The sequence below is a fragment of the Coturnix japonica genome, chromosome 35, assembly GCF_054131305.1.
Source record: "Coturnix japonica strain WE chromosome 35, WE-NBRP24, whole genome shotgun sequence".
NCBI classification, from domain to species: domain Eukaryota; kingdom Metazoa; phylum Chordata; class Aves; order Galliformes; family Phasianidae; genus Coturnix; species Coturnix japonica.
This window is the reverse complement of record NC_140697.1, coordinates 4,622,049-4,635,400: the sequence shown is the minus strand read 5'-3', so window position 1 is coordinate 4,635,400 and position 13,352 is coordinate 4,622,049. Positions and strand designations below refer to the sequence as shown.

Below are 13,352 nucleotides of genomic sequence, written 5' to 3'. Positions count from 1 at the left end.
TCATTTCAATAATCACCAGTTTATCTTTCCCCATTTTCATGGTTTCTCTGGAGACCTCTCCCCTCTCACCAGGCATTAAAGCACAAACGGTAGATTTGGCATTTGCCACAAGTAAGGAAACAAAAGCCTTCACGATGGGAGAGAAAGAAAGCATTGGGAACCCTGCTGGGACAGCTCCACTCCCATGTGCTTCTTTCCCCTCCAAGTTTCAGCCTCCCCTCTTGCTCTGAACCAACTGCTTATATGGCAGTGCTCTGACCCGAGGGTGCAGCGGCAGAAACAATAACCCAAGTTATACTTTTTTTCAAGTCAAACATCAATTGTGCTTACAAGGCAAAAATCAGCAGTCCCTTTTCCTTCTGCCTTTATACTCAGAAATTCCAGACAGAGAACTCACTGCCTTCCCTTGTCACCCCTGTACTGCACAGCGGTGCTTCTCGCAGTGGGGCTGCAGGTCTCCAGCAAAGACTGAATTCCAGCAATGAGATGCCAGCCTCAAAGGGCAGTTGCAAACCCAGAAGGGAAAAGAGACATGAGATCACCAGCAGAACTACTTGTGCAGTGCTGTGGTTTCACCATCTAAAGAGCAGCCCCTCAGTAAACTCATTCCTTTTGAGGTCTTTGTCCTACGAGTCTCCCTCCTTGTAGCTCCCAGCCAAAAGCGCATGGAGCCATGACTGTCTCCATTGCAGAACCACTGTCTGCAATATTCCCACTCAATAATCTTTGTCGCAGACTTGAGACTATTTTTGGAAGCTTTAAAAATATCTAATGGGCACCTTTTCTTTTTATTCAGACACAGCATCTTTTTATGTTTAATAGAGATTTGAAGAAGAAGAAAAAAAAAATCTGCTTAGCATCAACATGCCTTTCTATTAAAAATAAAACAGCTGAGTAAGCAAGATGACTTGGACAGGAGAAAATTCTGTTTATAGAAATGTTTACTATGGTTATCACAGGGCGATAGGGATGACTGTGAACCACAGGCTCTGCTGACAAGTGGTGATGAACCAGTCACAGGAGGAGGCCACACAACAGAGAAGGAATCAACAGCTTCCTAGGTCACACATAGATAGGGACATTGGTGTGTGTCCTGGAGCACGATAAGGATGAGCCCTGAAGGAACCCAAGGAGGTTGTGGCAATCAAGGCCAGGCTGGATGTGGCTCTGGGCAGCCTGGTCTGGTGCTTGGCGACCCTGCACATAGCAGGGGGGTTAAAACTAGATGAGCATTTTGGGCCTTTTCAACCCCAGCCCATTCTGTGATTCTGTGAACACACTCAGAATCACCACATGCTCTTCTCCAAATTCAGAAAGCTCAGGAGCTGCAAGAAGGAGTATGAATTCCTGAATAATACTGCCTCTCTCTTGTATTTTAAGCAGCCAACTAACAGAAAACTATTTGTGCTGCTTTACCTGCAGGTATGGCTATGGCAGGGAAGGACAACTGAGGAGCTCTGCAAGGAACTCACTTTTTTGGGAGCATCCACTGTTCCTGTGCGGCAGACTAAGCCTTCTCCATTCTGCATCCAAAATTAGGGATGTCGGAGGAGAACTGAGTCAGATCAGTTGGATTCTCTTCCAGGCCCTGCCACCAGCTCACTATGTGACCTTGCACAAGTCACTTCATCTGTTTGTGCTGAAAGCGTCTCATCTGCAAAACTGTATTTACCTTTGTTAGAAAATGCACTCATTTATAGATATAGAACGATGAACATGAGCCAAATACTGCTGCCATCTTGCTCCTCCTGGCTCTCCATCTTTTTTTGACTGCATCATTAGGTGGTTTTCCCACCCTTAATAATCAGGGCTGCTTTTAATGGCCTGAGTGTTTTTTCTCCAGGTGTTTTTTTTATGGCATCTATATAAGACAATCCAAGGAAACTACAGAATCATCTCTCCAAATTTCTCATCATGTCATTCTGCCAAAAACAACAGAAATATTTGCAAGCAGGTTGGATTCAGAGCCTTCCAGAAAGGTCCCCGTGTCTCACCTGCACCACCACGTCCCTCCTCTGCTGCTCAGGAGTTCTTACACGCAGCCACATTGCTCTCCATGGAGTTCTTGAAATGGTCCACCTATATTTCTCTGAAAAATGACCATTCCCTTAAAATACGGCACCTCCTCTCATGGCACACTGCGATGTGACTCAACAGCACCAGAGTTGCAACTCATATTTCCACAGGGTGCCAGCATCTCAGCATCAAAGTGCTGCTGGCTCTGGACTATCATCTGCGCTGTAATTAAATTGAATCCACTCCTTGGCTTGGCTTTATCCCTGAACAATACCAGCGTTTGAGTAATACATTCTCAGGGCACTAATACATCACCTGGGCGATCCCTGTCCATGATGTATTGGCGCAATACATCAGAGAGCACTCCCGCTATAAGGATCTATGGGCATCATACATCAAGGCGAGGCTGAGTAGTGATGTATGGCTCAGAAGATGGTACCATGCAGCAGTGGACCAGGCCAGGACCAAGAGGATAAAGGTTGGCATGGCCGTTAGCCGATTTCCCTGTGTTATAATGCTGGCACTGACCCAGTATCTAACTTTAGCCCCTTATTTATTTATCCCAAAGCAACCTACCATTGGAAGCGCCTATCCTCGGATGCATCATTCTCACAGAGGTCTCAGGGGACTGCTGGTACACAATTAGCAGGAGTGTATTCTCAGCTTGATGTGGGGGGTTTTTAGCCCATTAACACTAATGGCAGCTGCAGCACCAGAGCTCCGTATATCACAGAAAACACGGACACATGCACACGCTTAGCTCTGTGCAAATCTCACCCATTCAAGAGGCACCTGAAGATTATTGGGAATAAAATAACCACAGAAAATTGATGGAAGCAATCACTTCATTGTTTTCCAATAATTACTTTCAAATATATAAAAATTAAACATATAAAACGTAGAAACACAAACCCACCCCAGCACACGGAGGCAAAGACTTGGCCAGCCTGTAGGACATGAGGGGCATTGCAGAGCTCATAGCAAAGCATTGCTGGAATGCCTGAAGGCATTATCAGCTGGGGGAATGCTGCTTTAACCCACTGAGGCAGGAAGGAGGCAAAGAAGCATTTGCTGACAAAGTCCTTCCCTTCACCCCTCATTTTACAAACAGCAAAATAAAATTAAAGTATAGAGCAATATAAGCCTCAGTGGAGACAGTTGGAGATGTTTGCTCAGGAGAAAAATGGCAGAGAATAACCCTAAATGAGCCCCAAACACAGCTCTTAGTAAGAACCCAAGGGAGATGCCCTTGCCATGGCTATATGCCATGCATCACTGGAGCCTGCACCTGGGCACAGTCTTCCAGTGCTTTGGACAGCAATGTCCTGGGGAGCAAAGGTGGCTAAAACCAATCTCTGTGCTCCATACAGAGTCACTCGAGGTCTCACGTAAAGCAGACTTATTGCCCCCATGAAAGAAATAATAGATCTAATAAAATACTTATATCCTGGCCAACACCTCTGCCCAGCCTGGTGAGCCCCCAGGGGCAGCGAGTGGACAAAGCCAACTTACAATGTGTCCTCCTATCCCTCCAACCCTGCAGCATGCAACTGCTGCCCCCAGAGACCACCACAAGGAGACCATCCTCACAACACACAGACGTGAGGCTGTCATGGCCAGGGCTGATGCAATTTGGGCACATCCCTCCCCTGCCCTGTCACCCAGCTGCCTGGTTGGCAGCACGTGAACCCATGCTTTGCATCTGCATGAAGAGTTCAAAGCTGGCAGTCCTTAATAATATAAGCACAGCTGCTTCCCTCCACAACTCCCCTCAAATCAAGCAGCCAAGATAGCTTTCTGAATGAACGAGCTATCTTAAGGCACTGAGTGAAATAATTTCTCAGATGCTCAATCTAGTTTTTGAAACAATCTGGAAATGACATTCTCATTAATTACACACCACGTATCTGGAAAATGACAGCGCTACTGAGCTGACAGTGACAAGGAATCAGAAAATAGCTTGTGCAGGTGGAACAAGTCATGGACAAACCTTCGTGTCTATATGGAGGGGATGGACAGAGCTGTGAGGGGCAGCACTGCAGGTGCCTAGAGACCATTTGTGCAGCAGAGCCACAGTGAGCAGTGGGTGATTTCACCCTCCTGGCACTCACAGAGGGAACTTCAAGCAGTGTTTCCCCTTTAAAAACCAAGACAAGCTCAGCCTGGACAATCATTTATATTTGCTTACTCCTTGAGGTTTGGTGCAGTGATTGCTTGCTGAGCAAGTCAATGGGAAGTAAATATAAACCATAAGCACTGAAGTAAGTGAAAATAAACTGTTTGGTGCATGCTTATACAATGACAGAAGTCTTTGCAAATTCATAAAATGGAGAACATGAAAAGCAGCAAATCCTTTTTAAAACAGGAAGGAAGTCAGGTAGGTGAGCAGGAAAAACAGCCCAGTAGTTAATGTGCTAATGTAGGACCTGGAAAACCTGAGTTTACAGGCCTGCAGTGGGCCCATAAACTTCTACATGCTATCACTGAAACTGGAGAACCACACTCCATTACCCCCAAAACTCAGGAACTGCTTATAAGAACTTCAGGAATTGGGTTAAGTCTCACCAAAAAGGGAAAACATGCCTGTTCGACGGAAGCCAACAGCAGAAGGCAGGAAAGCTCACATCACTTGAAACCACAGCTCGCAAGGAACCCAAACTGCCCAGGAGAACTGAGCCCACAGCTCCAAGCAAGGCAACTGATCCCCTTCTCAGTGCACAAGAAAACAATACTCTGACCTTTAAGTAACAATTTTAGTTGTATCAAAAAACTGAAGTGACTTGAGAGCCATTTCTCTTGATCCCTGGAATCATTTACAAGGGGATTTTTGCACCCAGGCAGAGCATGCAGGCAGGTGGCTGCACCCAGGAGCAGTCCATGCAGCCAGAGTTTGTCTTGGCAGGGAGCTGCTGGCTTCCTTTGCATACAGGGAGCAACCCGGTTCTGCTCAAGAACTGCCTGGTTTAGGAACACGCACCTCAGCAGGTTGGAGCCCTGCAGACAGGCTGCTTTCGTGAGAGAGGGCGTGAAAACAGATCAAAGTCTCAGAAGAAGTTTATTTTAAAGTATTTCCTACAGCCCGATCAGATTATGTTTTTAAAAGTTCAATTATCTTCTGATAAACTCAGCGGCCAAATTAGGAAACTAAATACAATTATTAAAGCATAAGAGAATAATTTCAGATCTGCTACAAGAGCCAATTCAAACTTAACAAGCCCACAGATCCTGGCAAGTAACTCCACACAGATCACTCAGCTTCATTTCAAACTAGAAGACCAGATGAATGCCTGGGATATGACTTACATTGATTCTCATGTTTTTAATCAAAACTTACACAGTCCTTTTAGCTGGCCAAACCCAGAACCAAGATTTTGTAGAAAGGTATTCAATTTCTCTATGGAATTGGGGGATTTGAGCAACCCCGTGCTGAGCTATCAAAGCAGTGCACAGAACTTACCTCCGGCGTGCAATGCAAAGCCTGAAAACTTGGAAGAAATATTTCACATAGTGCAGCATTTTGCAGAGCAATCTTTAATCCAGATGCTATCCCAGCAGCTGGGCTGATCTCCTCAACAACTTCAGTACAGTTCTGTTGTGGTCTTTTTTTCCTGAAGAGAACTTCTAAACTCACATCTTGTTGGCCAGTAATTCTGAATTCCCATTCACCAAGTGACCAGCAATGCACCCTGCCATTATACCATATAGCCATGCTCACTTGGGAGCATGGCAGCTGATGTCCCACAGCACACACACATTCATCAGAAGGGAGATGCCCACAGCTGAGGTTATCAAGAGTGGAAACTTCAGTATGCAACAGTGCTGCAGGTGAAGTTTCATCTGACACATTTAACCTTACATATTGTTGCATTTTCTCTCTTCCTGGAGGCAGCGTGGGCTCCTGGACATCACACATCAGTGGCACTAATGAGGAGAAGTGCTGACCACCAGTCAAGAGAAAACGATACCTAACACACCATCTCAGTCTGTAGATTACTGATACCATCATGTTTAAAGGGCAAAGGCCAAAAAGCACGAGCACAGAACCCTTGCCTTTAATAGGGTTGCCATATATACCCAAAACAAAACATACTTTTAAGCTGCCTGCATTTATAAACTCTTGAGGCCCATATTTGAAGGAAAGGGAAAACCTTCCATGCTGACAACTCCTCCCAGCAAGTTACAGAAAGGAGGTATTTAGGGGAGAACATGAATTCCAGCCCCTGATGGAAAAACACACTCCTCTTGCAGCGATTTCTGTTGTTGTATTTTTGTATGGGGGTTAAAAAAGGTTTGATTTTGCAGTTTAGCATGTTGAGGCCTCTCAGTGCTCGCTGTCGGAGGGTGCCGATTACCCAGCTTCATTCATCAAAGTGTCACTTTTCTGACAGCCATTAATAAATATACTGCCAGAGCCCCTCACACCTGGCAGCCATGGCACACTGCAACACACCGCTAACCTAATTTGCTAATTGCTGCTTTCCCCATTAATTTTAGTCCTGTCTTGTTTGGTGTTGACATGGAGGGAAAAAGAAAGAAGAGTGGGGAAAAAGAAGCAGGCAAGAAAGTAAGCTTTGGGAGTTTTCTGATTATTTCTTCACTTGTTCTTCCCCCTCCATCACCATTTACTTGGGGGTATCAGCTTCCTTTTTATCCTTGCCCTTTCTGAGAGGGCTGGCAGCAATGGCAATTTGGGCACTGTGGTGTGAGGGCTTAACAAGCTGCACACCATGTGTTACCCACATACAAGCCCAGACTCTGGCACTGTGTTTCTCTCAGCCCCCCACCCTGAGCTCCCAGCCTATGGCTGCACAACAGTGGGGCTTGGGGTGCTCTGTCTCCCAGACATCATCAGTCTCAGCACTTCACACCTGCCAAAATCCCTACTCTGTTAATTCAATTCCCATCCACTCTCAAGCGAACATCACTCAGTTCCATTAATCATATGATTTTTCTGATAAATATCCTCTTTAAGGCCCAGGTACAGACCAAGTCCTTTGTGACTAAGCTGGACTGAAACGCAGGTCTCCAGCCGAGGTCAATTAAGACAAGGAGTACCAGACCCATCAAGCCTTCAGGCAGTGATGAATTATTGTTGCAGTGCTAGTAAAAGTCTCCCTGCAGGACACTCACCAAGCTGTTGTACTTGGACCACACATTGGGGTCCATATGCTCCAAAGCTTTTCCTTGCCTGATTAGGTCTAGTGATGGCTGCCCGCACCCACTGCTCCAGCTCTGCCTCCCCTTCTCAGGAACAGTGCTCAATCACTGGGGGCACAGAGGCTCCCTGGGCTATGCACAGCCATCACTTGGCCACCAATGCTTGGTTAAGGACACAGACACCTGTGTTCTGCAGAGCTTTCCAGATCATTAATTCTTTTCTCCAATTAATGCAAGAAAAGGGTGCACTTACCCCACAGGTAAGGCCTGTGTGCATGCTCCTGTCCCCTCAGCCAGGCAGCTTGGGTCCATCTTTCTTGGTAAACAGAGCTTCCCACTGCCAAGACACTCAGACCACAACCGCACAACATGAGGAATGGTCCTCTCAGTCTGGGACAGCATCCACTGCCAACCTGTGCCAAATACAAGAATTTTGGATGCTTCCTTAGCATTGGGAGGAAAGGAATGAAGGTGGCCAAGTTCCACCTTAAGTGGGTGATTGCAGTCTGCTAAACCCACAACAAATAACCGAGTCTCAAACACAATCCAAACACAGGGCATGTTTTAAAATTGCTTGCAACGAGACACTAGTAGATATGAGCATGAGAGGTTTTGCTGCTTCTGAGCAGACTTTGGTGCAAAACGCATGTTTTTCCCTAAAAGAAGCAGAAGGTTTAAACAGTTTTAAATTGGATAATACTACAAGAAGTCTCAGACTGTTTCGAAATGATGAGCTGGTAAGAAAACCCTTCTTTGAATCAGGATTATTACAATGATATTAGAGGATTAGCACAGGTCTGGGAGCAGGATTCAAGCAAACCTGCCAATTCTGGACATTGGACATTTTGACTGCCTTTGAACCCTTTAGCTATTCTGACAGTTAAAACTGTGCTGCCATGGCACAGCCCTGCTCCCAGCACTTACACCCACAGCTCTCCCTAAGCCACAGGTGAGATCTGTTTGTATTTCCTTTAGCACAGAAGGGCCAGGCTGGCACACACTCACCTTTATGGCTCGTTGCTACTCTGCCAGGAGCAGGACACACAGGCCAAGCCTTCCAGGAGCCTTATAAGTCAAACACACTGTCCTGTTCCAAGTGGAGTTAAACAGGCCCAGTAAAAAGTAACAGCACTTCAGCTTTTAGCCAAAAGCCTCCATTCACGGCCCTTTAAAGTTAAATTTACTGCCTCCATTTAGCAACATCCCTGTGAAACTCCCTCCTGGTTCAGAACAAAACCTCTGTGCAGTTCAGCTGCGCTGTGGCAAACAAAACATTTCATCCTAGGGATCCAGCCATGCATCTGTCTGCCTTTATTCAGATCTCTGTGTCTCTTTATTCCCTTCGGTTTTCAACAGCTCCAAGCAACCAGATAGCACAGCTCGTCCTGCTCCCCACTGCTCACCTTTCTGCTATGGCTGAAGAGCTGATCACAAGGAGGAAAGCCACCAACATGTCTTTTTCCCCTGTGACAGAAGTGGATGCAGCTTTATTGAGCTTCTTGGGCTGCGTCTTCCACCACAGGCAGATCAAGAAAAACTACACAGGGCAGAGAATGAATAAAATGATCAATGCTCTGCCCTGGAGTATGATAACTCCCATTTTTCAGGAGTCAAGGTTAGCTCAGGGCTTCAGCTGCTCTGCAGGATCAGCCCTGCCCTTTGAAGAACCAATTCATTCCCTTGCACGAGGCTCACTGTGCCCTGACCCACCACACCACTGCATGTGCCACATGCTTTCTGCACACACACAGCCTTCGTGCTGAAGCCAAAAAGCAAGAAAGCAAGAAAAAAGTTTAGAGCATTTCCTAACAAAAGAGAAAATAAGGGAAAACATTCTGTTGAAAAATACCAGGTCAAATGGAGAAGGGAGTCCTTTCATCTTCCATGCTCTGGGTTGGTTTTATTACACTGCGAAGCCATTTTACTGAATTAGTATCGTAATCATGGCAGGATAATGGGGGTATGGAGCACTGCAGCACAAGCCAGATCCCTCAGCTGGTACAAACCAGCATGGCTCCATTAACTTCAGTGGAGCCAATTTATATCAGCTGAGGATCTGCCCTTTAGTTTTTACTACAGGAAAGCCAGACTACAAATGGGAGAAACCTATATTAAAAACAAATATCTTCAATCACAGCAGCAAGAATGTAGAAAATATTGGCTGAGTCAACTTTTATAGCAATGTTTTCTTTCTCTCCCAAGTGCTCAATTTTGAACACTCCCCTATAAAATTTTCCAAGCCTGGAGCAACTTTCCTCTTTCCTTTGGTTAAAGCCCACCTCACCTGATGGAGGCAACAAGGCTCTGGAGATGCTCAAGTCCTTTCCAGAGCAAAGTAGGGCTTAGGGAACTGGTAGCATCCCTGCACTGAGCCATCTCAGACCTCCAGCCTGCCAGCAGGGCAGTTGTGAAAATGGAGATTGGGCCACAAACATCTGCTCTTCTTGGGAAGCGTGACCCCTTCCCACAAGGAGAAGGTTACTCCAACAGCCCCCTTTAGGAATGCCACTGGGTCCCTCAAATGAAAGCGCACAGAAGAGCTCAGGGCCCCTCAGCAGCCTTGCAGCAAGCACCTTTTGTTCAAAGCCCAGAGCTGTTAATTAAAGGCTGGTGATTAATGATTAAACTCCACGTGGTTCCCATCTCAGGCTTAAAAAGTCCTCAGGATGCTGACTTTGCTGAAGGTTTCATTGTGAAGTTCTGGGATGTGAGGGGCTATTTATAGAGAAGTCCATCAGAGCACTGAAAGGAGGTGCTCCTTCCACATAATTAAGAAGAAAAAGAAAAAAAAATACAATTTCCAAAAAGCATAAAGGTCAAATATTTAGATGAGGTAAATAAGCGATCTGCCTGTATGAGCTGCAGCCAGAAACAAGAGACTATTTCTGTGTGTGCTTTCCCCAGCTGGGCACGTTCAGTTCTTGGACTCGGGTTTCTACAGGCAAATATTCTCCTCTCCCAGGGAGTTCAGAATTCATTGTCCATAAAGATCATGGATCCTCATGCCATATTGCATTCATGAATAACGAATACAAAGGATTTCTACATGCAGGATCTGATGCGTGGATAAGGGCAGCATTTATCCATCCTGCTCACACCCTGGCCTCTCTGCACCCAGCTCAGCCTGAGTGGCACAGGCTGTGGAAATGAAAGCTGGAAATCTCTGAGTTCTACATTGTTGTGGATTAATGTTTTTGGAAGCTTTGAAAACTGACTGAAGTTTAAATTATTTTAAGACACTGGTAATATAAATAATCTGGGTTCCTAGCTTTTGGTCCTTGCTGACCCATGACAGGCCAGGTTTCTTTCCTGATTATAAACTCTTTCTCTGACCGCATTCTATTAAAGAAGGTTGGTTTTTCCTATGAACGTTTGGAACAAACCTCTCTTCTTACAGAAATGTATATACTAGAACTCTTCCCAAAGCTAATAGCTCCTCATGGCACTGAATAGCTGAGTACCATACCAAGTCATACAAATGTTTTCACAGCTCCTCGTTTGCTTCAGCTCAGCAACCCACAAAATCTAGGAAATGATGGTTGGAAGGGCCCTGTGATCCCACCTGCTGCTCCATACTGTTGCCAGCACTAGGCTATGGTTTTAGTTCCATAAATAAGATGGGCCGCTTTGTCCTGTGCTATACCCATACAGTTATTTCTTAACCAAAGGCAGCTGTGCTGCTCAAGCATGATTTGCCCTTCATAAACCCATGCTGATTTTTCAGATTCTCACCTTGTTCCTTCAAACCCACGGGTCTGAAATTCACCTTTGGGTGGATTCTCTCGGACCCATACATTCAAATACATCTGACTTCTCTGACAAGCCCCTGAACGCCCATTCCTCCACTTTTGGCTGCCCTTTTCCTTCCCATGATGGTTTTGACAAGAACTTCATGTACTTTTTCTTTGGTTTCACAACAAATGCATCAACAATAAACCTCTGCTGAAACACCATATTTTCAAAACACAAGCTGAAACAAATCAATGTCTCCTCACATAAATACTGCCAAGTCTGAGCCCCACTGCCACCATTTTACATCTTCCAGTCTTCCCGTGGTGCAAAAATGTTTAATTGTGGTTTGGGGTTTTATCTCTCTCCAGCCTTCAATTGTACTTATGGGATGCATGTTAGACGTATTTACATTGAAAACTTAGATAGGAGATCTCAGAGCTTAGTTATGCCCTGTCACAGTGCTGTATATCCTAGATAGCTTGCATAGGTTTCAAGAGATTGCAGATTATTTTTATCCCCTTTTGTCCTCAGTAGTTAGCAAAAAATTTGGGTACTTGCAAGTTTTCCTCTTGTGTAAGGGGAAAAGGACTAACAGCGGAGTCAATGAGCAGATCCTGTCTGTTCACAAAGGACACTGAATGTCCCTTGTTCCCTTCCATGGCATTAAATATGAGAAGAGATTGCTGTGCAGAATTGCCCACACTGTGGCTCTTCTGATCAACACTCAGATCCAAATCCTCCCTCTAGTTTTTCTGACAAAACTATATTCGCAGTATATTTTGCAATGCTATCACTTTCCAATTTCATGGTCTTTCTACAAATATAGTTTATAAACCAGTCCATAGCTTTTCCATGTATTCCACATGCGCCTGTTTCATATGCAGAAATATTTTGGGGTTTTGGCTGTGGCTGCTATCATTTGAGCTATGTGGTTTCAAAAATGTCTTCTTACAACTATCCTAGTAAAGGAGTGGCACTTCTGCTTAGTCCATAATGTTACATGACTGGAATTCATTATATGGTTTTCTCTGCTTTGCTTTATCTTGTGAAAGAATGCATTTGCAACACAGTGCCCTAGGCAGTTCATCAGCACCAGGGCTCAATCCCAGCATGACAGACATTACAGAGTCATGGAATATTCAGAGATTATATTCAGGTTACCGACACTGTGTGTATATCCTTATCCATCCTAGTGATGGTTCTCCTGGCTCCATGATTAAGATAAAAACTGCTTCCAGGGAAAAGAAAGAAAGGAAAAGGAATGGAAGATGCCTTTCGTGGTTAATTAATGCAAGCCTTGAACACTAAAATGGGGTGAGTAACATGTCTTTTGAAGTTTGGCTACGTGGAGGGAGAAAAATCTCACATGTAGGTTTGACCTGGTTCAAAGCTTTAACTGACAAAAGGCCTAAAAAGACATGAAATAAAATTCCTGCTCTAGATAAAAATAGTCATTTATGTTTAATGTAAGATGTCATAGGTACAAAACTAAGCACAGGAAGATTCCCTCTCTCTTTCCAGTCCTCCAGGACATGTGCAGAAACCAAAGTCCTCACTGTATGGTAGAAAAGAGAAAATGCAATTAAGCTGCTCATTTTTCAGAATAGATTTGACTTGAATTACTCCTGTTTCCAACAAATAGCTCTGCACTGTCAACAGGGTGATCTATGACCATCCTTTCTGTGGACCCTACAAAAGGACAGCAGGTTTCCAAAGAGTGAGGAGGAAGGTATGGCTCTAAACCAATGTTTCACCCAGACTGGCTGTTTTTGAGTAAGGTCCAAAAATGTCGAAAGGAAGGTAACCCACAAGAACACAGCATCTTAATGAGCAAGTCTGTAACATTTTGGCAGAGAAAACTATCATCTGCTACTTGTAGTGTAAAGATTCAAAGCTCTGCATGACCCGCGGAGCCAAAGAAAGCAAGCATAGGTTACATTAAAGACTTTAAACTGAATGTAAAAGAATAACACTTCAAATCAGACATATTCCAGTGGACTGCCTTCCTGAAGTAAATCCAGCAGCTCTTTGGACATCAGTGGGTTACTCCTTGTTGCACTGGAAGAAAAGTTTTGCCTGATGCTCTTAACAGTTGTAGCAGAACACAAACATCTGGGTCCAATTCCCCACTGATAGGAGCCCTTCGTTACCACAACTGTAAAATACCTATTTCACAAGAAAGTTAGAAAGCCAGCATGAAGTGCCTTTTTGTGCTGACAAAAGCCATTACAATGAAGTATCACCTAAACTCAAGTCTCGCCAATTCCCTTTGTTTCCAATTTTCACACACACCAAAGACTTAAGCAAAACAAGTCAGTAATGTGACAATGGAAGATAAATGTATAATTCATGAACACCAGAGGAAGTGAGTTAGAAAGCAATTGCAAGTACAACGAATAGGTCCGTTCCAGAATGGGAATAATTAGCCCTTTAATTAAACTTATCTT

At 44.6% G+C, this 13,352-nt stretch overlaps 1 long non-coding RNA gene across 1 annotated transcript; it reads right to left on the bottom strand.

Annotated features, from left to right (window-relative positions):
* Positions 1–7,432: 7,432 nt before the first annotated feature.
* Positions 7,433–9,955, bottom strand: LOC146755255 (uncharacterized). The gene is made up of 3 exons (XR_014938322.1): positions 9,023–9,955; positions 8,577–8,710; positions 7,433–7,586 (listed from the first exon to the last, which is right to left on the bottom strand). It is a non-coding gene; the product is annotated as an uncharacterized LOC146755255 (long non-coding RNA).
* Between the last annotated feature and the right edge of the window lie 3,397 nt (positions 9,956–13,352).